The following is a 27404-nucleotide window of genomic DNA, read 5'->3' as shown; positions in this document are numbered from 1 at the left end:
ATTTTCTTCAGCTTCATCTGGAACTTGCATATGAGCAATAGATGGTCTGTTCCGCAGTCAATCCCTGGCCTTGTTCTGACTGATAATATTGAGCTTCTCCATTATCTCTGTCCACAGAGTAGTCAGTTTGATTCCTGTGTATTCCATGTGGCGAGGTCCATGTGTATACTCACAGTTTATGCTATTGAAAAAAGGTATTGTCAATGAATAAATCATTAGTCTTGCAAAATTCTATTCACGTGATCTCCAGTGTTGTTTCTATCACCAAAGCCACATGCATGTATATGTTTAATATATATGTTATATATAATATATTCTTGTTAGCTGCCATCGAGTTAGCCCTGACTCATGATGACTCCATGCACAATGAAATGAACACTGCCCAGTCCTGTATCAATCCCATGATCAACTGTGGCTCAGACCATGTTTCATAGTTTTCATTGGCTGATTTTGGGGGTTAGATTAACAGGCCTTTCTTCCTAAAAAACAGAACAGAACAAAAACCCATTGACGCTGAGTCGATTCTGACTCATAGTGACCCTATAGGACAGAGTAGAACTGCCCCATAGAGTTTCCAAGGAGCGTCTCTGGACTTATATGTATAAGTTATGTACAAATACATACATATACACTAGCAAATATGTGTATGTGCGTGTCTTTTATCTGCCTAACCGCCCCAGACAGTAAGAATACTGAGCTTTTGTTAAGGGTGATGGGAAAACTTCTAAATAGATACTGGTGATGGTTGAACAACATGATGAACATAATTTTTTAATTAAATATTTTATTGTGTTTTTGGTGAAAGTTTACTCAGCAAATTAGGTGCCCATTTCACAATTTTTATACATATTGATTTGTGAATGCTGAACATAATTATTGTCACTGAAGAATGTTGTGAAAAATGTTGAAATGGCAAATGTTTTCTTACATACACATTTTGAAAAAAAATAAAACCCTGCTGCCGTCAAGTCGATTCCTACTCATTGCTATGAGTCCTATGCTGTAGGACAGAGTAGAACTGCCCCATAGAGTTTCCAAGGAGCAGCTGGTGGATTCGAACTGCTGACCTTTTTGGTTAGCAGCCTAATGCTTAACCACCGTGCCACCAGGGCTCCATACATATATATTTACCACAATTGAAAAAAAAAAAAAGCAAACTCCATGAAAGCAAAAGACTCACCTTTCTGCTATGCCTCAGAGCCCAGAACCATGCCAAGCCCACAATGGGTACCCCATTTAGAAATGTCACTAAATGAATTGTCCAATCGTCTCTCATGAGACATGACTGTGCTAGGTTGGGGGACACAAACTATGAATAAGTCGTTCTGTGCCCCCAAAGACTTGAAGTCTAGAGATGGCAAAAAAAAAAACAAAAAACAGTTGCTGTTAAGTTGACAAGAGTCCCCGGGTGGTACAACAAGTTAAGGGCTCGACTACTAGCTGAAAAGTTGGCAGCTTGAACCCACCCAGAGGTGCCTCAGAAGACAAGCCTGGCAATCTTCTTCCAGAAGGTCACAGCCCTGAAAACCCTACGGAGCAGTTCTACTCTGCACACATGAGGTCACCATGAGCTGGAATCACCTTGACAGCAACTAACAACAAGTGGAGTTAACTCCGACTCATGTGATCTCACGTGTGCCAGAGTAGAACTGTGATCCATAAGCTTTTCAGAGGTAGATCTCCAGGCCTTTCTTCCAAGATGCTTCTGGGTAGATTCGAACCTTCAACCTTTCAGTTAGCTGTCAAATGTGTTAACCCAGAGATGGCAGGAGACCCATAAATAGATAATTCCATGGGTGGGGAGGGTTCGGGGAGCCTGGAAGAAGGCGTGTCTCATGCTGGCACCATGGGTTTTCCCTGCCAGTGTGTCTCAGGGAGAGTGGGAGTCATTTCCTCCCAGCCAGGGTACGTGGAGCCACAGAGTCGGGATTCATGGCAAATTAGGCTGCTGATTTGTACGTTAAACAAGGTTAATTCCATCCATTAACCAAAGATGTTTTCAAAACGCCTGGCACAAGAGTGCGGTGCAATTAGTCTTTGTGTTAGTGGATGTGGGCGAGGGGCCAGGACGTTCAGGGAGGGAGATGAAGTTTATACACTCTTTATGATATCATCAAAAGTAAATGAATTATGAAAACAAAGGAGCCAATACGAAGCCGCCAGAACTAATTACTGGGTAGGACAGAAAGTTCACAAGGAACGAGGGCAGAACGATAGGAGAACAATGAGACCGTGGACTGGTCTGAGGCACAGGTGTCCTTAGACAAGGTTGTGGCTTCCAAAGCTCCACCTCCCCATTTCCGGGAGGTAGTTGTGCTTTTGCTGCAAATAAAGAGATTGGATCACGAAGGGTGATTTTGTTTGTTGCTGTTGTTGTTGTTTGGTTTCGGTTTTAATTTTCTTTCTGGTCTGAGCCTTAACAGTGCCAGACAAATTGGTGGACTTGAGTCAGAGGACACTTTTAGACCTGTTTGGAGAAGTTAAAACTGATACAGCCCTGGAGCCAGCTACTTTGTATAATGACGATGGTAATAACATGTCTCGTCAACCGAGAGCTTGCCACTCTTCGCTGCTCTTTGAGGGATGTGACCTCATGCAGTCCCCAGATCAGCCCTGAAGTAGGTCGAGGCAGAACCGATGGTGGAGACAGCTGACTCACACTGGTGGAGGGGAGATGATTTTATGGGTGCCAGGGTGTACGGATGTGACGTTAAAGAACATCAAATTGCCCGAGAGAAAGCTTGTCCTTTCTCCATTTTCTTCTGATTAGATTGAAGAAAAGCATTCAAACAGGGGCTAGCCTGTCTTTAACCTTTCTCTTAGCAATGGCTAACTCCTCTTTTTGACAAAAGCTAGAATTTATAATAATTTTTAGTTGTTTTACTGTATTTATTTGGACAATTACTTCCTGTTAACAGAAAGTGATCATGGTTCTTCATCTGTGGTGATAATATAAAGTCTTGTAAAAAAATAGTGAGTTAATTTTAAAAAACTATCAGGTACATAACATTATGAATGATACAACAATGCAGCAGAAATTATGAAAGTGGTGCTTGAATAACTGACATCTGGAAAACATCAGTTATTAATTACAGGAAAGAACCAGGGGGAACTAGCACAGTCTTTGGCCCTGTTTCACTGCTGTGTGACCTTGGGTATGTCTCATGCCTCTTTATGCCTCAGTTTCCCCAAACACACAATGTCAGTTAGACAAGATGCTGTCTGTCTCTAATAGACCAAGCCATGATGTCATCCTTTCTATCCCCACAGTGGAGATGAGAAAACTGAGTCTCAGAGGTACACCTGTTGTCATTGCCGTGGAGTCGATTCCAATTCACAGCACCCCTATAGGACAGAGTAGATCGGCCCCATAGAATTTCCAAGGCTGTAATCTTTATGGAAGCAGACTGCCACTTCTTTCTCCTGCAGACTGGCTGGTGGATTCAAACTGTCGACTTTTCAGTTAACAGCAGAGTGCTTCACCACTGCACCTCCGGGGCTTCTCAGAGGTACTCAGGGATGGCCAACGTACCAGCACTGGGCCTGGCACACCTCTCCTACTGATCTTTCCAGTCCCTGGAGAAATAACCCTAACTCTATCACCCACTGAAAGAAGACCAGACAAGTGAAAACACTGACAAATGAAAAATAAAGGACAAATTCAGCACAACAGTAAGCTATTTTGGAAAATATCTGGTTCCACTGTGCTATAGGGTCGCTATGAGCTGGATTTGGCAGCAACAGTTTGGTTTTTTTGGCTTATTGTACACGGGGTCGCTGTGAATCAGGCCGATTCCACAGCAGCTAACAGCAACAACAACACTCAAGAGTCATTCAACAGGACAAGTGTTCCAGGGAAAATACTTTCAGAAATGCTATTCTAGAAAATGAAAACTCCAAGAACAAAAAAGACATGACCGTGATATTATCAGGTCTCTTAATTAACAGCCAGCTCTCGGATGGTACAGCAAGTCCTTGGGTTTGGCTTGAATGGCGTGAGAGGGCCAGGAGCAGAACCCAAGTGCTTGACTTGTTAATGCCCACTGAGGTGTCAGAGCATTTGCCCCTGTCTTATCTCATTGACCCTGACAACAGCCAGGCACGTATTCTTACTGGCATTTTACAGGTGAGAGAACTGAGGCTCAGGCAAATTCAGAGGCAGTCATTAATTTTTGAGACGGGAGAACATAACAGGCATGTGCTAGGTGTTTTCACAAGGCAATAATATGCCCGTTGTCACACAGCTGGCAAAACTAGAACTCAGATGACAATGATGATGAGGAGGAGGACAGCATCAATGAGGAAACAATAAGAACTGACACCTACTTAGCACTTGCTCTGTGCCAGGCCCGTTGCCAAGAACTGTTACTTGCATGTTGTCATTGAACCTGCCTGGCAACCTCATCGTCATACTCATTTCACAGTTAAGAAAATAAACTCTCAAAGAAGCAGAGTAACTTGCCCAAGGTCACACAGGGGGAGCAGAACCTGATTGCAAAGGCCATGCTGGTAACCACTGGGATGTCCTGCCTTCAATCCAGACTTCCCTCCCCTCCACCGGCTCTTGGTGGGCGACACGCTTGGTGATGAATCAGAACAACCACAGTTTCCATTTGTGTCCGATTCTGCTGAAGTCCATGAGGGCCAGCTCCATAATTTGTGTGGCCCGGTGCAAAATGAAAATACCGGTCCCCCTGTTCAAAGAGCAGGAAGAAGCTTTTTTCTTTCTTCCACGGTTTCTTTCTTTGACGTGTTGTGGTGTTTTTATTTACTATTTAGTTTAATGGCTCATTCCATTCCCTTGGGCACGTGGATACTCGCGGGGTGAGTGCAGGCTCTCATAGATGCCAGGGGTGCACGTTCAACTCATCACAAGGGGTGAATGCACCCAACCCTGACCCTCCCTGCACCTGTGCCCCAGCTGCTGCCAGGGTCAGAGGGTGGCTCAGTCACTGGGCAGAGGCAGAGAAGTGGGCAGCCAAGAACTCAACTCAGGAAGCAAGGAGGAAGCAGGAGGTGGCACCACACATGAACTGAAGCTTCACATCCCCAGTGCAAGCTCCATTGTCCCAGCAGACTTCACTTAAAAACACAAACTCAAAGATAAAATTATTAAGAACCACGAGATGGTAAGCATAGAGCAGAACCCCAAGCACGGGTCCTGCTGCGCACGGGGCCCTGTGTGATTGCACTGGTGACAAGTCCATGACACCAGCCCTGAGTCCCATCAACACAGGGCCTGTTTCTTTGGTAGAATAGCAGAGAATGAGATGCCCCCATTTCTCCTCCCTCCATGTTTTGTGGGAGCCTGGTTCTCCCATTCTTTGACCCACCACCTCCAGAAGCTCTTTATCTCGGAAATATTTACAACCTAGGATTCAAAGGGAGTCCCTGGGTGGTACAAACGGTTAACACACTTGGCTGCTAACCGAAAGGTTGGATATTTGATTCCACCCAGAGGCACCTTGGAAGAAAGTCCTGGAGATCTGCTTTTGAAAAATCAGCCATTGAAAATCCTATGGAGCACAGTTCTACTCTGACACACGTGGAGACACTATGAACCGGAATTGAGTTGAAGGCAACTGCACATTAGGTTTGTTTTTTTTTTATTCCGGGCCCTAGGGATGCTTCCTGAATAATAATTATGATAAGAAGGAGGAGGAGGAAGAGGACAAAGAGAAGAAGGGGAGGAGAGAAGAAGGAAGTGAAGAAGAAGGAGAGGAGAAGAAGGGGGAGGAGGGGAGAAGGAGTTAACATTTATTGAGTATCTACTTTGTGCCAACCATTTGGCACGTACTTTCTCAGGCAATTCTCCTGGGACTCTGTGACATGCATATTATTATCTTCATTTTGCATATGAGGAAACTGAGGATCAGCAAGTCTATGTTTACATAGTAAATAGCATCTGAGCTGAGTTGAAGTCCGATGTGTCTGATTCTAAAGCCATGCCCTTTTCACGCCAGACTCTGGAGACAGAAATAGTCTGTGGTTGCGTGTAAACCACAGTGCCTGGTACCCAGTAGGTGCTCAATAAATGCTTCTTGAATCAAATTGGACTGAGCTGGTTTAAACATCGGCACCCGAGATTACTGGGCCCATAGGGACTGGACTAGATCCTTTCCAACTTCCCTCTGGGAGCACAGGGCTTGAGGGGAGAGGGAAAGACGGGCCTCGCAGCCCCCAGACCCAGCACCGAGAGCAGCTCCAGCGACTTCCTCCTGGACGGAGTGCCGTTTGTGTATCGTGCCTCTGCATCCCACCCCGTAATTAGTATTGGCAGCTTCGTATTGAGCTTTTGTTTTCATAATTCATTTGCCTACGATGACATAATAAAAGGAATATTGATTCAATCCCAGCTCTCTTGGCCGGAGGCCCACATTAACCAATAAAAAAGAATTGCTAATTGCAGAGCCTGCTCAGCACTCCGTTTAGATAGCAGGCAAGGGCCAGTAGTTCAGCACAGAACCCCTTGGCCTGGGCACAGGCCACTGTCCCGAGCACAGGGCTCCGTCCTCCAGGGAGGATAAATCCAGCTTCTCCGACATACCAGGAAGAAGAGCCAGCCAGGCCGCCAGGGCGTAGCCCCAGGAAGGAAAATCCTCCGCAGGCCTGTTGACAGATGTGGTATCAAATGAATTGTTCTCTGCTTAGACATGACTTTGATATTTATTGGTTCAAATTGCTCGGCTGACTCAGTCTTGTGTAAGTCCCCGTGGTCCGTTTTAATCTTGACATTTGGGGAAGCCACACTGATGCGTGTAATGACGGGGTTTACATGGGATCAAAATGAAAAGGGGGGGGGTGCTGGAATAATTATAGTCGGGAGATGTGTATTTTGGTGTAATCTGAAAAGGCGATTTATGAGGCCGATAAAAATGATAATGTGCCGTGAGTGGAGCCAAGGTAGATTAGCTGCAACAGAGCTTTCTTTGCAAGAAATGAAGAAGGTGGGGCTGTTCATTAGACAAATAGTTGTTCATAATCCATCTCTTTTCACTTCTCTTCTGAAATTACTGAGATAAGGCCTTGGAATATAGATTGTGGTCCTCCTTCGGTTACTATTAATTAGGATTTCAGTTTCCGGAGTGCAGGGAGCTAGGGGTGGGATTTGTGTAATTAAGATCAGAAAGGATGAAAACAAGGCATGGGAAAGAGAATCCCCCAGCCCCATTCCTGCTCTATTTTTAGCATCAAAGTGCAGCCCCAGCTGATTTAGTTAAGCTTGGCGGGAACATGAACTCCTGATTCCAGGAGGAAGCTTATGTAACTTCCCGAGCTCTCCTACCCACCAAAGCCCATTTTGCTGACTCAACCGTGAATGAATCAGAAACATTTAGATTCTATCCCTCTGAACTTGTGGTTTATAATCTCAGAGGAAAATAGTAGTAGAAAAAGCACCCAGGTCTTTGCTGAACTCGAGATGGGTTGAGGTTTAGTTGAATATCAAGTTCTTTGCCCTCCGTCCTCGGTGTTCCTCATCTCCAGGAGTGCCCAGCAGCCCCTGAACAACCCCCCACACCCACCTGTGGACCAGGTGGGACACAGAACACCAGTGAAACAGAGTTGATGTCCGTGATATTCATGTGGAGCCATCTCCATCCCGTGCGTGTGCCGTGACCAACGAACATATTATCCATCCTCTTAGTTCAGTTCCTCCTGATCTAACTCTGGTACCTCAGGTTTCCCTGAGATTTAGTCTCTTTGATCCACCACTTTTCTCACTTTGCTCCTCTGACTTTGATTAAGGAACATTCACTCAAGAGTTGGCCCTCTCTGCTTCCAGACTCTGAAGGGACTTCAAAGGGAGACAGAAATATTTTCTCTAAAGGCATCATTGATGTGGTTGTTAGTTGCCATTGTGTTAGCTCCAACCCATGGTGACCTTATGTATAACAGAAGGAAATGGTGCCTGGTCCTGGGCCATCTTCATGATTATCGGTATGCTCGAGTCTGTTGTTGTGGCTGTTGTGTCAGTCCATCTCATTGAGCATTTCCTTCATTTTCACTGATCCTCTGCTTTAGCAGATGTCTTAGTTATCTAGTGCTGCTGAAACACCACAGATGGGTAGCTTTAACAAACAGAAATTTATTTTCTCACAGTTTAGGAGGCTAGAAGTCCAAATTCAAGGCACCGACCAGCTCTAGGGGAAGGCTCTCTTTCTATGTCGGCTCAGGGGGAAGGTCCTTCTCTCTTTTCAACTTCTGTTCCTCTGTTTCTTGGCAATTTTTGTGGTAAGGTGTCTATTTTCCTCCATCTCTGCTTGCTTGCTTGCTTAATCGGCTCTTTTATATCTCAAAAGAGATTGATTTAAGGCACATATTACACAATACTGCCTCATTAGCATAACACAGAAAGTGCATTCCCAAATGAGATTATAACCACGGGTATAGAGGTTAGGATTTACAACACATATTTTTGGGGACACAGTGCAATTCATAACACCAACCATAATGTTCTTTTCCTGATGGCATGAGCAAAGTAAGAGAGCTAAAGACTTATCATCCTCACTTTTAAGGAACATTCTGGTTGCATTTCTTCTGAAACTGATTTGTTCTTTCTTCTGGCAGTTCATAATATATTCAATACTCTTCACAAACACCACAATTCGAATCTGTCAATTCTTCTTCTGTCTTCCTTTTTCCTTGTCCAGATTTCACAGCTGTATGATGCAGATGAAAAGACCATAGCTTGGGTCAGTTGTAACTTAGTCATCAAAGTGACATCTTCACTTTTTAAAACTTTACAGAGACCTTTTGCAGTAGATTTGCTCAATGCAATACATCATTTGATTTCTTGACTTCTGCTTCCATGGACATTGATTGTTGATCCAAGTAGAACAAAATCATTTACAACTTCAATTTCTTCTTCACTTAACATGATGTTGTATTGATCCAAAAGCATCATTAAAGGTCCCCCAAGGGTAACATTTAGGAAAGCCAGGAGCAGTATATACTTAGCACTTGCTCCAGTCATCCTTCTCACCTTGGCAGAGAAATTGCAGCTCTCCTTCCTCGGGAGCCCAGATGTGTTCTCAGAAAACTAGACAAATGTTCAGGGGGACACATTCAACGCATCAGAGTCGGTCCTTGGGTGAAGACTCCTTCCCATACCCCTAAGCGCCTGCTCCAACCCTGGCATGATCTTAGACACTTGGCGCCTCTTACTCCATCCAACCTTCACAGCACAACTGAAGGTTAAGTTTATTATCCTATTATGTAGATGAAGAAAGCGAAGCATAACCCATTAACCTGTTGCCGTCAAGTTAATTCCGAATCGTAGCGACCTATAGGACAGAGTAGAACTGCCCCATAGGGTTTCCAAGGAGCAGCTGGTGGATTCAAACTGCCAACCTTTTGGTTAGAAGCCAAGCTCTTAACTACTGTGCCACCAGGGCTCCAAAGTGAAGCACAGAGAGGTAAAATAACTTTTTCAAGATCACACAGGTTAGTAAATGGTGGAGATGGCATTTATGTGCAAATCTAATATTGGTTTAGGTTCACAGGTACCGACCCCCCGCCAAAGGTGTCTTAGAAGGGTTTGTGTTAGAGTGGGGTGCTCTGGGATGCTCTACATGGAGGAAATGTTTTGAAAATTATGCTAATTGACTTACTAGAACATCCATATGATGAACTTAGTTCATTTATGTTTTATCATCCTGGTACAAATAGCCTTATAACTTACCTAGTGAGGAAGGGAAGCAGTGAAATTGGGAACCACCTTCACTGCATCAGTCAACAGGGTTGTGAGGCTTTACCCCACTGATCTAAAGTGATGACTGCTTCCTGGTAGATTGCTGACAGCTGTATGCCGCAGGATGGACAGAGCTGCATTAGGTCTGAGGTGCAGCCCCTCTCTTCTCCCAAAGGGAAAATAAAATGTGGAGGATGCATTTATGCCTATGGCTGTAAAAAGGCAAGAGAATTACTTTTAAAAATTTATATAATTTTCCATCCAACCATAAGGGAAGTATTGTAGACGTATAGGCCTTCTATAAAACGAAACACTAAATACCTTGTTTCCCAGGGCCAGGAATAGTTTGGTTATATATCTATTTTTATATGGTACATAAAAATGAGAGAGGGTTAGGATAGTGGACCTACCTATGCATTGAGACAATGTGTATGAACACCCTAAGTGCTATGCCTGGCACATTGTGCATGCTAAATAAACAGAGTAATTCACTGAGCAGAGGTTTATTGAGTGTCTGCTACCTGCCAGGCCCAGTGCTAGGCTCTAGTGCTAGAGACCAGTCGCAAGACACAGTGTCTGTTCTTCAGGAGTGAGGGGGAGTGTTCAAGGCAAACAGAACCACATGCACAAAGGCCCAGGGGCAAGAGAGGGCCTCTCATATAGCAAGCCAGAAGCTCGTGTGCAAAGAAGAGTTAGTAAGAGCTGGGCAGGCAGGGAGGGCAGGTGCAGAGTATGACAGCCTTTCAAACTATGGTATGGAATCCTTAAGGTCAAGGAAGCCAATGCAGGATTATAAGCAGAAAGGTGACATGACCAGATCCTGGTGGCCAAAATCGGGAGGCTGGATTGGAAGGCAATACAAGTGGAGGTAGAAAAAGCAGGAAGGGGCTGTTGTAAGGAACCAGATGAGAGATAATAGTGGCTTGAACCAAGGCAAGATGATGAAGGGGAAGAAGAAGCTATTTTAATAATCCCTTCTATTTATACTCCTTTTTAGTTCACAGTGTGCTTTCAAACACATTATCATTTTTAATATCTGTGTTAACTCTATTAAGGACTAGTATGCCTCATTTGCTAAAGGAAGTTTAAGCTCATAGGGATTAAGTGACGGGCCAAGGGTTCACATCTGACTCAGGCTTTGAATCCAGATCATCTTACTTTAATTTGGGGTTTGCTTAACCGAGTACTATAGTCACCTCTATGATAAGTGGTACCTCCTTTAATGATTTCCCTTAAAAAAATAAAAATAAACAAACACATTTTGGGCAAGGTACTTTATCAGCCATTCCGATTTTCACCTATACACTTTCACTGGTAACTACAACCATTCTCTGAGTTCTTATTGTCCCCATCTTTCAGATGAGGAAACTAAGGGCTCAGGGAGGTTAAGTGACTTGCCTGCCCAAGCACATAAAGAGCTAGGAAGAGTCAGACCTGTGACTCAAATCTAAATGTTTAGACTCCATATTCAACTCCACTTTGTTATTATTATTCTAGGAATCAAGAATTTGACAACGGAGAGCAAAGAAAACTCACATTTCTTTCACTATAATAAATCTGCCGCAATTAGGATGGCAGAGGTTACAGGTGTATATCTACACAACACATATTTATGGACCACCTACTATGCGCCACCTGCCTGTCAGTTTGTCATACTGTGGTGACTTAAATGTTGCTGTGATGCTGGGAGCTATGCCACCAATATTTCAAATACCAGCACCCATGGTGGACAGGTTTCAGTGGTGCTTCCAGACTAAGACAAACTAGGAACAAATGCCTGGCAATCTACTTCCAAAAATCAGGCAATGAAAACCCTATGGATCATAGAATGCTATCCAAGACTTTGACTCGCTTACTCTGGACATGTCATCAGGAGGGACCGATTGCTGGAGAAGGACATTGTGTTTGCTAATGTGGAGGCCAGTGAAGGTGAGGGAAATTTCAGTAAGAGGACTGACAACAATGACCACAGCAATGGACTCAAACGTACCAACCATCATGAAGATGGTGCAGGCCCAGGCAATGTTTTGTTCTGTTATACACGGGGTCACCATGACTTGAGCCAACTTGATGGCAACTAACAACAATAACTATATGGCAAGCACTGAGTTAGGTGCCAGGGACACAAAACAGCTCCACTAATTTCATCCATTAGCTCATGAATTGCATAAAGATATATCACATATTTTTCACAGGTTTACCATTTGCCCACTGTGCCAGGAGACTATTTGAATTGACCCTCAAAAGGAGTAGGAGTTGACCAGTGGAGGGGCATCCCAGGCTGAGGACAGAGCCTTCTGCAAGACCATGGTCAGGACATAGGTTCACAGGTAGTAGGCATGGAAACACCAAGTCACACTATGGGGTGCCTCAAGCGGCTTTAGCTATCTGCCCCTCCCTTCGTCTCCAACATCTTCCTCCAAGCTATCCTTGAAAAAGGAAATCTAGCTAAAATCACCATGCTCAAATAACATGCACAAGACAATTCCTCTGGCTCCCGCTTGTAATCAGCTAATCATGTCTGCGGAAAGTCCCTGCTGTTTTTTGAGCCCATGGTATGAAAATCCCCAAAAGCAAGTATTTCCAAGATCAGGGAGATGACATTAATGAGGGAAGCTGATGGGTTCCTACCATGGTTTATTTCACCTCTCTTAAATTGCAGTCTATACAGACACTTGTTTCACTTATTCATTCATTTTTTTTTCATTTACTTCTACATGTTAAACACACAGGATATTCTTTACTTAAAAAGATGTTCCTCAGATTTGTCTTTAAACATGCAACCCTATGAGTCTAGCTTTTGCCATCCCATTTTGATAGGGAAATGGATACAAGAAATATTTCACTTCCCTGCTCATTATAAGAAAATGAAAACACGAGCCTTATGACACACGACAAATGACACTTGGTGGCATCACCAGGGGAACACTAGGGAACGGTGAAGACTGCGGTAAGCTGGAGCTTGTGTGTCTGCAGAGAGCTGCTGCCCTCACTCCAGATGATAGCTGCCAATGGAATACTGAGTCCAGTGGTGCTAGAGCTCCTGTTTTTCCATATCCAGCCCCCCAAGAGAAACCAGAAATAAGAATTTTTAGGCCAAATTTCCTTGTTTTTAGATTTGGCAACTATTATAAATTAATCAACAAAAACGTAACAAAACACTATGCAGACCAAAATAAAAAATGTTCATAAGTCTGGGCTAGCCTGTAGGTCCAACAGTTTGCAACGCCTGGTTGATTTCATAACACTTAACACAATTGTCATTCCATATCCACTGGGTTATTGATTTATTTATTGCTAGTGACTCATTGATTGATTGTAAGGGACCACGACTCCTAATTTTAATCCCTTCCCTTCTGTTACACAGCATGGGGTCTTGGGCAAGTCCTTACTCCTCTCAAGGTCTCAGTGTCCCCACTTGTGAAAAAGAAAAAAAAAAAAAACTAGACCAAACTGGTCTTTCAAATTTTCCTGATCAAAAGAACTACCAGGTCACAGAAATGGAGATACAAATGGCTCTTAAATTTATGGAAAGATGTTCGACTTCACTCATCATGAGGAAACGCACATTAACCCTATATGGGGATATTTAAACATTGATAATGTGGAGGGTGTGAAGGCAACAACGTTCTCATACGTGGCTGGCAGAGTGCATTGTTCGCAGCTTCTCAGAGGGCCATTTGGCAATGCCTGTCAAAATAACAAATGCAGGTAATTTTGACCTAAAAAAGCCACTTCTAGGAATACTTCATTATCTTGTATATGTGTGAAATGATGTATGTACAAAGTTATTTATTTCAGCATTGTTTGCATTGGCAGAAGATCAGAAACAACAACCTAATTGTCCAACAATAGGGGATTGATTATATAAGCTATGATTTATCTATATAATAGATTATCATTCAGTCATTAAAAACATAAGTAAAGGAGTTAGGGTGCTCTGTGACACACATGGGGCCGCCATGAGCCTGAATCTATTCAACAGCAACTGGTTTTTGCTTTTTGTTTTTATTTTTATCCAGTGCTGTGCTGATCAGTGTACAGCAATCAGTTCTCCAGCTGAGGAAAAAACACAAAGCCCTGACTGTTGCATTTGTCAATTTCCACAGTGTAAATACTTCCCCATGGCCAATTTCAAGGTACCAGTGTCGGGTAACTTTAGAGTTGGGAAGAGATACTCTCCTACAAATTGGTCAGATTAAGCTTCAGCACACCACTGCCTTTATCAACTAATATGAATAATCTTCAAGATATGTTAAATGAAAATAGCAAGATGCAGAGCAGTGTGATCATAGTATACTTTCATTTGTGTAAAGAGAAAAAAAGGAGAGGATAAAGAATATATACATATAAACATCAAAAAACTCAAAACTGTTGTCATCAAGTCGATTCTGACTCCTGGTGACCCCATGTGTGTCAGAGTGGAACTGTGCTCCACAGGGTTTTCAATGGCTGTGATCACCAGGCCTTTCTTCTGTGGAACCACTGTACGGATTGGAACTGCCAACCTTTCAGTTAGTAGCTGAAAGCAAACCATTTGCACCACCCAGAGGCTTGTTCTGTGACATCGAGTTGGTTCTGACAGATAGTGAACACATGTACAACAGAATGAAACATGGTCCGGCAATCTGCTCCTGAAAATCAGCCTATAAACACCCTATGGATCGCAATGGGTCTGATCCTGTTGTGCATGGGGTCTCCATGAGTCAGGAACCAACTCCATAACAGCTAACAACAATAGAAACCATTCCTCAGAGGAGAAGGGCAGACCCCAGGGCCCCAGTGAGTCAGGGGCAAAGCCAGAACTCACCCCCAGGCCTCCCCTGAGGCTGAGAATGTCCAGTGTTGCCCAAGTGCAAAGCCTGGCATGGCCTTAGAAGCAGGAACTAAGACCCAGAGAGAGATGTGTCCTGTCTGGGTTCACACACAGCCCAGGAGAATTCTGCCCAACATACATCCACAAGAGCGCTTCCTCATACATCTTGGTTTCCAACCCACATCCTAAGCATCTGGGCTCAAACCCAGAACTGACTGTTAGTCAAAACCTTATTATCAGCTTATGGCTGGGACACAGGCGCCATGGAAATCACTCCAGATGACGTGGGACAGGCAGACGATCCTTTTTTGTTAGCTCTGTTTTTTAAAGTGTCATCTATTACCTTTCCGGCATTCATCATATGCTGCTAGTTCATGAAGAAGAGAGGTGGGAGGGGGAGAGGCAACTGAAGGGAAAGACAGACAGAAAGAGAAAGAGCTAGATAGATACATAGAAAGAAGGAAAATTAGGGAGAAAGAGAGAGAAGGAGAGAGAGGAAGGAAGGAAGGACGAACGGACAGACGGAAGGACAGAAGGAAGGGAAGAAAGAAAGAAAATAGTTTCTCCCGAAGTGCTTTGCTGCTGACTTCTGAAATGCTCGACTACAATTAAGTCCCCCGGTGTCTCCAGTGTCATGGTACCTGTCTTTTACACACATAATTAACTGTGTTTTCAAAATGACAAATCATGCCTCCTGTATAAAACAACAAACTCGGCCCCGAGACAAGTGGAATTGAGTTCTTCCGGAGTCCTCACTTCATTTCGCGTGAAGCCTGGCATCTCTCAGAGGTGCAAATCTCCGTGTGTTCTGTGCAGGGATGCAGCAGAACATACACCCCGAATTATGTCTTTAAGTGCTCGTTGGAGACACTTGTAATCATGTTTTATTACTGGTCTCCTCCCCAGCATAATGAACTTTGATGAAATAATGAAACAGCCCTGGCGCCTGAGCAGTCAGGCTGGCGGGCTTGCTAGCTAAGACCTCCCATGAGTACAATAGCCCACGCTAGGCGTCCGGACTTCAGCAGCAGTGGGGCGGAAAACCAGGCACCCGCTCTCTGCATCCCACCTTCTGGCTCCTGGGCCTGCCCCCTGAGTCACAGAAATGTCATGGCCAATTGGGAATGGGTTCCAAACCAGTGAAGCTGGGGCTCACAGAGTCACAGAAAGGGAGGGCTGGACAGGTGAATCCATACCTATTCTTAAAAAACACAGTTGCTATCAAGTAAACTCCGATTCATGGCAATCCCATAGGTGTCAGAGTAGAACTGTGCTCCATAGGGTTTTCAATGCCTGATTTTTTAGAAGTAGATTATCAGGCCTTTCTTCTGAGGCACCTCTGGGTGGACTTGAACCTCCAACCTTTCGATTAGCAGTCAAGTGCAGTAACCGTTTGCACCACCCAAGGACTTCACACGTATTCTACCACCCCACTTTGTCCAAATGGGGGAAATTAGGCCCAGAGAGGGGAAATGACTTGACCAAGATCACACAGTGGCAAAAAAGGGATTGGAACCCAGGTTTCCTGTCTCCTAATCCAATGTGTTCCTTGACTTCTGATGGGCTGTCTTAACCAGAGATTCCCAGCCCCATAGAAGCTTTGAAAACTCAGATTCCCTGGCTCTTCCCTTAAGACACTGATTCAGTAGGCCTAAAGTCAAAGCCAAGTAGGGGCATTGGCAGAATTCTCACCTTCCACGCAGGAGACTTGGGTTTAATTCCCTGCCAATGCACCTCACATGCAGCCACCACCCCTCTGTCAGTGGAAGCATGCGTGTTGCTGTGATGCTGAACAGATTTCCATGGAACTTCCAGATGAAGACAGACTAGGAAGAAAGGCCTGGTGATCTACTTCCAAAAATCAGCCAATGAAAACCCTATGGATCACACCGGTCTCATCCACAACAGAACGTGAAGATGGCACAGGACCGGGCAGTACTTCTTTCCAGTTGTGCATGGGGTCACCATGAGTCGGGGGCCAACTCCATGGCAGCTAACAACAACAGCAAAGATGCTACTACTGTCAATCCTTGAAGTTTGGCAAGATCATAAGACTGGCTCCAGCCAATAAGATGTCAGCAGAAGTGACATCCGGGCCCCTCTTCCCCTGAAGCCCTGTGTTGAGAAGCCGCCTAGAACGAAGCGTAGGTCCCTGGCTGATGAGCCTGAGCAGAGCCCCCACCATATCCTGTGATGGACAGGGAGCTTGAGCAAGAAACAAACCTTCTTTGCTTTAAGTCACTGGGGCTAGGGGGTTGTTTGTTACTGCGGCACAGTCCAGCTGATCTCGATTATCTAAGAAGGTGTGCATACTCAAGCAGGTCCTAGACTCATGGAACTGGCAGCTCAAGGCGGAAAGCAGGCATCAATCAGACCATCCCCCCAAACGGGGAATCACAAACTGTGATACATGTGTGATGCCTTCAGAGAGCACAAGAGAGGCTCCTAAGCTGCTCTGGGGGAGTCAGACACGGCTTCTCTGAAGAAATAAAATTTGAGTAGAAATTCCCAAAGGAGATGTTGGGTTCTCTTGTGGAGGGAAGCCCAGTGTGATGGCCCAGGAGCTCAAAGACCTCCCCAGGTGTTCACTAAAGCTCCCCTGAGAGGCATGTGAACACACTTCAACTGCTGACCCCCTGCAGTGAGAAAACACCCACCAGGAAAGCCACCTCTGGTCTGGGCTCAGGCTCTCAGGCCGGGTGTGGGGCCTGGGTTCCGGAAGCTCCACCCCCTTGAGCAGTGCATACGTGAGCTGTGGCCTGTGAGGCAGTCCTGAGCCCATTCACACCCAGGGCCTCAAGCTCCTGTTCTTTCAAGTTTTCACTGAGGGAAGTGAGGAAGCAAGATGCATTTAATAGTTTTAACTACCACTCAAATTGTTACACACACATATGATAATAGTATGTTGCTTCTGCAAGTTACAGTTTACAAAACACTTTCCCCTGTATTAAAATGCTTTCACTTATATTAAGAACCCCTCCAATGGCTTCCTAACTTGTTTAGAATTAAACCCATGGCCCTTGAGGCCTCATATGTGGCTGGCTCCGCCCACCTCTCCAATCCCATCTCCTCCTCACCCCTCCTCTCTGCTCCAGCCACAATTCCCTCCTTGCTCTTTCTCCCCTCAGCAGCCCCCACATCAGAGCCTTGTACATGCAGCTCCTGCCTAGAACACGAGTTCCATATACATTTTCAGGAAGACCCTTTCTTTTCTGCTTTGGCTTAAAGATCGTTTCTTCAAAGGGAACTTTCCTCGCCCTGAATCAAGTTGCTTTTCCACCTCCAGTCGCTCTCTATCCAAACACCCTGTTTTATTATTTTCATTGCATGCACCACTGTTTACTCCTGATAATTTACTTCTTGTATGTCTGCCTCCCACAAGCAGACTGAGAGTGGAGACCTATTTGTCTTGTAAACTCAATGCCTAGAATATTTCATTGGATTGTCACCTTTGCAAGGATACATTAGCACCATTTTTACCAATGAAAACAGAGACGTGAAAGGATTTGCCCCCAGTGCCAGGACTAATGCTTAGTAGAACAGGAAGGAGATTCTAAGCCTGTGGCTTTTCCCAACAACGCAGCCAAGCTTCTCTGTTCACTGTCTTGTGTCCTGGGTTTCTGCTTCTTGAAGATCCTCTCTAAACTAGAGTCACATCCCAGCAGAGATGATGAACTAGTTTTTCACTTTTTTTATTGTGGCAAAATATATACAACAAAATTTGTCATTTTAACCGTTTTTAAATGTACAATTCAGTAGCACTCATTATACTCACAATATAGTCACAACCATCACCACTCTATTTCCAAAACTCTTCGTCACCCCAAACAGAAACTCTGTATCCCTTGAGCAATAACTCCCCACCCTCCTCTCCTCCAACTTCCTGGCAGCCTCTACTCTATTTTCTGTCTCTATGAATTTGCTTATTCTAGATATTTCATATAAGTGGAATTATACAATGTGTGTCTTTTTGTATCTGGTATATTTTGCTTAGCATAATGTTTTAAAGGTTCATCCACGTCAAAACTTGTATCAGTACTTCATTTCTTTTTATAGCTGAATAATATTCTATTGTATAGATACAGCACATTTTGATTATCCATTCGTTATTGTGAACTAATTCACACTAAAAGGTGAGTGTCTGCAACCCTTCCCAGGAGGATGCGCATTTTAACAAGGAGGTGAGAGGAGCATTGTGGGCCTCAGCACAAACAGATGAGCCCTTTGCCTGATGCCACCCACTGTGAGTCTGGTTCTGAATGAAATGGACTTTAAAGTGAAGGTCTTTATCACTTGGAATCCATTTCCTAGAGAGTTTTCTCAAATCAGTGCCAAGGATCTGGGCAGTGAAATCCTGGCCTGTCCCAGGTCTGTCCTGGGTGGCCTTCATGCCCAGTCAGATCATTCAAGAGTTTTTTTCACCTACTTTCCGGTACCAGTTGCCAGAGAGTTGATTATGACTCGACTTGTGGCACCCTCGGGTGTGTCAGATTAGAATTGTGCTCCGTAGGGTTTTCAATGGCTCAGTTTTTCAGAAGTGGATTGCCAGGCCTTTCTTCTGAGGCACCTTTGGGTAGGTTCAAACTGCTAGTCTTTTCGTTAATAGTCAAGCACTTAACCATTTCCATCACCCAGAGACAATAATATAATTATATTAAGCTGTAATGTTCTTGACTAATAGCATGAATAGTTCAGTGTAAATTAATGCCACAGTATTTGTAACTCTGATTTGGCATTTCTTCATTTTTTAACATGCCCAGACTCTTAAAAGTTGTGTCTGACCTGGGCCTCCCTCTGTTTCTGAGAAACCGCAAAAGAAAATGGCAAAGCAGAACACAACATTATTTGGAATGCCACCTTCATTCTATCTTCGCTCTTCGTAAAGAATCCTTCAGCATTTAGAATTGGACACAAGCATCAATTTTATAAAAAAAAAAACAAAAAAAAAGTTGCCTTCTATTCAAATCATGTCAGCCCTGTGTGTGTTGAGTACATCTGTGCTCCATACAGTTTTCAATGGCTGATTTTTCGGCAGTAGATGGACAGGCCTTTCTTCTGGGTGAACTGGAACTTCCAACCTTCCAGGTAGTAGACCAGCACGTTAACTATCTGCACAATCGGGGGACTCCATTCATTTTATAAATAAGACCAAATGGGAAGGGGCTTTTCTGAGGACACAGAGACCAAGCGCCAGGATTAGAACCTGGCCCCCATGTAACCATTTCAAGGAACTTGAGATCTCTTTCCTACAGTTCCACGAACATAGCCAGAGAGAATAAAGTTTTGGTTGCCCCCCCTCCCCAACTCCCCAGCTATCAGTGGGCGGGTTCTGTGCCCTCCCCAGCTGAATTTCTGGTACCTGCTGAACGATCTCGTGTTGTTGTCTGCCGCTGTGAGGGAACACTGATAAGCAAGGAGGTTAGGTGACTAATTCTGCTAGCTGTCCTTACACAATGCCAGCAGGTAACTCATCTGAAGCTTAATGGCTGAATTTAGTCATGAAGGAGCCCTGCAGAGGGAGTGAGGTCAGAGAGGGAGAGATGGAAGGTGAGATCAGGGTTTGCAAACGGTAGAGGTTAAAATATTTTTCAGTAAGATGCATAAATGTGCCTGTGGGTAAGAATCCGACCTATCATGTGCACCCACGTGTATAAGAACAAGAGAGAGAAGAAGCAAAGAATTCAAGAAATAAAAAGAATCCTGGAGAGCAACCTAGTTCTAACCACCATACCATATAGATGGGGAAGCTGAGGCCCAAACAAGGGAAAGGATTTGCCCAAGATCTGGCTTCTGTGAGGCCTGTTCCCTCGTCATAGAAGGAAGTGGGATTTTTCCGGCATTGTTTACTTGCCACTTTTAGTCTCCTAGGGTTAGGGCCATTTTTATCTCTCCCAGTAGATCTCTGCTTGCTGTTTGGGGCTAGCACTGTGCTGAAGTCAGGCTGCTGAGAAAGGAAACCTTCCTAACACAGGGATGGGGGTCACAAGTCCTAAGCAGGGGCCAGGCTGGTAGAGTGCACCGGTGAGGCAGTGAAGCCAGCTAGGCGTACTACGTTTGGGAGTGGTGGGAACTGTGGCTCACTGGCAAGAACACGCTGGGTGTAAAGGGTTGACTGTCATGCAGCAGCAGACAGATATGGCCAAGGAATCCAGAACCTTAGAGTTTTTAGGCAAAATCTCTATATTTACTATGTAGGTCATTATTTAAATTTTTTTTTCAACACTCTCACTCAAACAAAACGTATCTGCATTTCGAATGGGACCCATGGCCCTCAGTGTAGAACCACTGATGATTTTATTGATGGAAACACTGAGGTCCAGAAAAACAAATTAGAACTCAGGTCTTCTGCTTCCCTTGCTGTGTACTTTTTCCACCATACCATTGCGTTTGTGTGTGTGTGTGCGTGTGTGTGTGTTTACAGGCAGGGACAATCTGATAAAGAACCAGAGCTCAACAAAATAATATTTACAGTCATTCGTGGTAGAGAGCTATCATTATCTACATAATCTATATAGTCGCAACTGGTTATAAATATTACCCTATGTTTGTTCACTTTTTACCCCAAATTCCACACACATCCATTAGATACCTATCACTACATCAGCTACTTTCCATGTATTTTCTCATTTGTATACCTAGCCCTAGGACAGAGGGGGCTTATGTAAGATTATTATCCCCATTGTACAGATGAAGAGACTGAGGCTCCGAAAGATGCACTGACCAGCCCAAAGTTGCAGGGAGAGTGAGAGATAGAGACGGAATTCCAACTGCTGACTCCCAGTCCAGTGCTCTTTCTCCCCTGCCACTCTGCATTTGTGTTTTTCCACTTCCTAACATGCAGAGCTTGAATCTTCCCCTTCTTGTTCTTCGCCCTCTTGAACATCCTGAGCAGATGAATCTGGGGTCCTCCTCAAGCCCAGACTCCCCTGTAGAGACTGAGAGGCAGAGAACTCAGAAGGGAGTTGAGAGAAAAGCTAGGTCTCCCCACTCCATGGCCTGGAAGAACAGTTTCATTATTCTCCAGGAAACCTACCCCCATCCCCACCTTCAGAAAAGTAGGACAAGTGTAGAAGAAGAAGAGACTATACTTTTAATTCATTAATGCCTCCCAAACTCTCTATGGGACTGAAGCTGGAATTTGTTGGTACAAATTATCTACAAAGTCCTGGATATTTGCAGGATCTGGGAAAAATCTCAACATGAGCTCTCCAAGGACAGGAATTTTGATCATTCTTGTTTCTAGAATATTCTCAGAGTCTGGGACAGAGCCTGGAACACAGCAGGTACACAATACATATAAGGAGAAAGGAAAAGGAAGGAAGAGGGGAAGAAAGGAAGTAAGAGGGGAAGAAAGGAAGGAAGGAAAACAGAAAGGGAGGGAGGGAAGAAAGAAGAGAGAAGGAAGGAAAGAGAGGAAGAGGAATTCATAAATGTGTCTGATCAATCCTTGGAATTAAATCCCTAAAAATTAAGGTACCAACTCGGCATTTGCTTTACCTACAATATTGTGGATAACTTGTATCAAAAAATTTAAGCTTCAGTTACAGCCCATAGATAAATGGGAAGGGGAAGGATTAAAAGGTTAAAATTTCATGAACTCTGAGTCAAATCCTAACTGTGTCACTGACCAAACACACATTATTTTATCTTTCTGAGCTTCAATTCATCCACTGTATGACTTTTCTATTGCAGCTGTAAAAAATTACCACAAATTTAGTGGCTTAAAACAACACAAATGTTATTATCTTCCAGTTCTGGAGACCTGACATCTAAAATAAGCCAGCAGGGCTGCATTCCTTCTGGAGGCTCCAGGGGAGAATTTGTTTGCCTGCCTTTTCCAGCTTCTTATGGGCCCACATCTCTCCGACCTCTGCTTCTGCCATCACGTCTACTCCGACCCTTCTGCTTCCCTCTTGGAAGGAACCTTGTAATTACACTTAGGACCCATTTAGGACAATCTCCCCATCTGAAGATCCTTAACTTAATCTCATCTGCATAGTCCCTTTGGCCATGTAGATCACATAGTCACAGGTTCTAGATATCTTTAGGGACCATCAAACTGTCTACCACATCCACATACGCAAAAAAAAGGTATTACTGACCTTGTATGATTTTATAAAGAAGCCCTGGTGGTGCAACGGTTAAGCACTCTGCTGCTCACCGAAAGGTTACCAGTTCAAACACATCCACCACCTCTTCGGGAGAAAGACCTGGCAATCTGCTCCCATAAAGATTACAGCCAAGAAAACCCTGTGGGCAATTCTACTCTGTCCCATGGAGTCACTATGAGTCAAAATCCACTCAACAGAACTCAACAACAACAGGATCTTATAGGATTGTTGTGAGCATTAAATGAAAAAATGCATGCTCAGCTTGAGATAGGAAGCAGAAGTTTATATTGCTGTTAGCTGCAGTCCACTTGACCCCTGACTCATGCAGACACCATACACAACTGAACAAACCACTTCCTGGTTATGTATCATTCCCATGATTGGTTGTGGATCAGACCGTTGCGATCCATAGGGTTTTCTTTGGCTGCTTTTTGAAAGTAGATCGCCAGTCTTTTCTTCCAACTCTGTCTTAGTCTGGAAGCTCCACTGAAACCTGTTCATCATCATAGCAACACTCAAGTCTCCACTGACAGATGGGTGGTGGCTGCATATGAGGTGCATAGGTAAATAGTACCTATTACCAGGCCTTGGGGTTATACATCTTGTCCAAACTTGAGGGCCATACACTTCCAAAACTTTTTATTCATACTGAAAAATGTCATATAGCATCAGATAAATAATTAGAAAAAATAAAAATCCCCTACACCACACTATCTGAGAGTAATTCTATGACTGTTGCATGCTCCCTTCTAGGCCTCGCCCAAAAGCAAATGTGTTTTGTGACAGCTGCAATCGTATTGCACATGCCTGTCATCAGACTTGCTTTTTTCCTCACTTCTGATGAGAATTTAATGTTGTTACACTGCCGCGCTGCCACGAAGTCATAACAAAGTGTCACTTGCAAAGGTTTCTTCATTTTCTATCATGATGTACTGTCATTTCCTTGGTCATCGCCTCAGGTTGGACAAACTCAAGGTTATTCTAGTTTTGTCTTTTTTTTCTTTAAGGATAGTTTTTTTTGTTGTTGCTACTTTCAATAATGTTATAAGGAATATCTTTTTTGAGTTCATAGTAGTTGTGGTACATATATAAAACACTAACCATTTGCCATCAAACTGACTCCAATTTACAGGGACCCCATGTGTGTCAGAGTAGAACTGTGCTCCATGGGGTTTTCAACCGCCGATCTTTCAGAAGTAGATCATCAGGCCTATCATGTATGTACATATACGTATATAAGAGCTCAGCTGCTAACCAAAAGATCAGCAGTTCGAATCCCCCAGCCACTCCTCGGAAACCCTATGGGGCAGTTCTACTCTGTCCTATAGGGTGGCTATGAGCTGGAATCCACTCGACCGCAACGGGTTTTGTTTTGTTTTGTTTTATATACATATACATATACATATGTGTGTGTGTATATATATACACACATAAGTTATGGATTGAGTTGTGTCCCCCAAAAAGTGTGTCAACTTGGCTAGGCTATGATTCCCAGTATTGTGTGGTTGTCCACCATTTTGGCATCTGATGTGATTATCCTATGAGTTGTAAATTCTAACCTCTATGATGGTCATGAGGCAAGATTAGAGGCAGTATGTTAAAGAGGCAGGACTCAATCTACAAGATTAGGTTGTATCTTGAGTCAATCTCTTTTGAGGTATAAAAGGGAGAAGCCAGCAGAGAGGAGAGGGACCTCATATCACCAAGAAAGAAGCGCTGGGAGTGGAGCGCATCTTTGGACCAGGGGTCCTTGTACTGAGAAGCTCCTAGACCAGGGGAAGATTGATGACAATGACCTTCTCCAAGAGCCGACAGAGCCTTCCCTTGGAGCTGTCACCCTGAATTTGGACTTCTAGCTTTCTAGACTGTGAGAAGATAGATTTCTGTTTGTTAAGGCCACCCACTTGTGGTATTTCCGTTATAGTTGTTGTTGTTAGGTGCCGTTGAGTCGGTTCCAACTCAAAGTGACCCTATGTACAACAGAATGAAACGCTGCCCAGTCCTGCACCATCCTCACAATCTTTGTTATGCTTGAGCTCATTATTGCAGTCACTGTGTCAATCCGTCTCATTGAGGGTCTTCCTCTTTTTCGCTAACCTCTACTTTACCAAGCATGATGTACTTCTCCAGGGACTAGTCGCTCCTGATAACTTGTCCAAAGTATGTGAGACGTAGTCTCACCATCCTTGCTTCTAAGAAGCATTCTGGTTGTATTTCTTCCAAGACAGATTTGTTCGTGCTTCTGGCAGTCCTTGGTATATTCAATATTCTTCGCCGACAGCACAATTCAAAGGCATCAATTCTTCTTTGGTCTTCCTTATTCATTGTCCAGTTTTTGCATGTATATGAGGCAATTGAAAACACCATGGCTTGGGTCAGGCGCACCTTAGTCTTAAAGGTGACATCTTTGCTTTTCAATACTTTAAAGAGGTCTTTCACAGCAGATTTGCCCAATACAATGTGTCTTTTGATTTCTTGACTGCTGTTTCCACGTGTGTTGATTGTGACTCCAAGTAAAATGAAATCCTCGACAACTTCAAACTTTTCTCCATTTATCATGATGTTGCTTATTGGTTCAGCTGAGAGGATTTTTGTTTTATGTTGAGGTGTAATCCATACTGAAGGCTGTAGTTTTTGATCTTCATCAGTAAGTGCTTCAAGTCCTCTTCACTTTCAGCAAACAAGGTTGTGTCATCTGCATAATGCAGTTTGGTAATGAGTCTTCCTTCAACCCTGATGCCACATTCTTCTTCATATAATCCAGCTTCTCAGATTATTTGCTCAGCATACAGATTGAGTAAGTATGGTGAAAGGATACAACTGTGACACACACCTTTCCTGACTTTAAACCACGCAGTATCCCCTTGTTCTGTTCAAACAACTGCCTCTTGATCTACCTACAGGTTCCTCATGAGCATAATTAAATGTTATTGAATTCCCATTCTTCACAATGTTGTCCATAATTTGTTACGATCCACACAGTTGAATGCCTTTGCATAGTCAATAAAACACAGGTAAACATCTTTCTGGTATTCTCTGCTTTTAGCCAGGATCCATCTGACATCAGCAATGCTATCCCTGGTTCCACGTCCTCTTCTGAATCCAGCTTGAATTTCTGGCAGTTCCCTGTCGGAGAGCTGGAAACGACCAGGCCTGCTGCGGCAGATGGAGGAGTCTGGAGACCCTGGTGTCCACGGACCCCAATTTCTTACGCTACCAGCCCGTCCAGCTCCCACCCCCAAGAGCTCCTCTCCTCTTCCAACAACGTGTGACAGGAGCACAGCAGACAGTGTCCTTTGGGAAACTTTTTTTAAGCAAATTTTTGTTTAACCTCTTCTGTGACCCAAAGAATAAATACGTTCCTGAAATATGCTCAACTTCTGTTTATTTAAAGAATGTTTGCTTATTTGGTGCTTGCTTAAGTGGAACCACTGTTATTATTCACTTCACCGTGAGCGTTAAGCTGACGGGATTTGCCTGGCATCTTTAATTACTGAGGGATCCTTTTTCTCATTTTTTTTTTTCTTTTTCTCTTTTCTAATTTTTGGGGAGATGGTGGCAGATAATAAATACCAACTTACAGGACTGCTCTGGCAAGACCCAGAACCGTGCTGTCCAATATGGCAGCCATTACCCACGTGTGGTTATCAAGCACTTGAAATGTGGCCTGTCCAGACTGAAATGTGCTGTAAGATTCCTAGGAGGCCCTGGATAGTTCAAGCGCTTAACAAGCTCGGCTGCTGTCTTAGTCGTCTAGTGCTGCTATAACAGAAATACCACAAGTGGATGGCTTTAACTAAGAGAAATTTATTCTCTCACAGTCTAGTAGGGTACCAGTCCAAACTCAGGGCATCAGCTACAGGGGAAGGCTTGCTCTCTCTGTCGGCTCTGGAGGAAGGTCCTTGCATCAGTCTTCCCTTGGTCTGGAAGATTCTCTGTGCAGGAACCTCAGGTCCAAAGGACACGCTCTGCTCCCGGCACTGCTTTCTTGGTGATGTGAGGTTCCCATGTTTCTCTGTTTGCTTCTCTCTTTTACATCTCAAAAGAGATTGGCTTAAGACACTATCCAATCTTGTAGACCTCATCAGTATAACTGTCGCTAATCCATTTTATTACATCATAGTGATAGAGTTTACTACACATAAGGAAATCACATCAGATCACAAAGTGGTACACAATCATACAATACTGGGAATCATGACCTGGCCAAGTTGACAGATTTTTTGGGGGACACAATCCAATCCATGACATCTGCTAACCCAAAGGTTAGAGGCTCGAGTTGACCCATGAGTGCCTTGGAAGAAAGGCCTGACATCTACATAAAAAAAAAAACAGCCAGGGGGTTCCGGCAAAATGGCGCTCTAGGCAGAAGCACCATGCCGTCCCTCCACAGCAAAAATCCTAAAAACTAAGCCGAACAGAGAATACAACAATCCTGAAACCCTAAAACATCAAATGAAGAGATAAAGAACTCAGCCAAGCACCAAACTGAGTGAGAAAACTGACAGAGAAGGGAGAGCGAGGAGAGATTCATGCAGAGGTCCCCTACCAGCTAACACAGCGTGGATCTGCCATCCTGGACTCCTATTGGAGAACAGCAAACAGGAGGTACAAGAAAGAAGCCTCATGGAGCGTCCAGCGGGAGACAAAACAACTGATAATTTGTGCTATACGCTTTCCCACCCCCCACCCTTCCTCACCCTGACTTGGCCTCCTCTGCTTCCCGTGGCCACAATCTCTTGACCGGGAAACACCGGCTGCTTGGATTCCACACACCCAAACGGGC

Source organism: Trichechus manatus, unplaced genomic scaffold (assembly GCF_000243295.1).
Source record: "Trichechus manatus latirostris isolate Lorelei unplaced genomic scaffold, TriManLat1.0 scaffold00011, whole genome shotgun sequence".
Classification (NCBI taxonomy): Eukaryota; Metazoa; Chordata; class Mammalia; order Sirenia; family Trichechidae; genus Trichechus; species Trichechus manatus.
The sequence above is the reverse complement of the archived record's forward strand: the minus strand, read 5'-3'. Positions refer to the sequence as shown.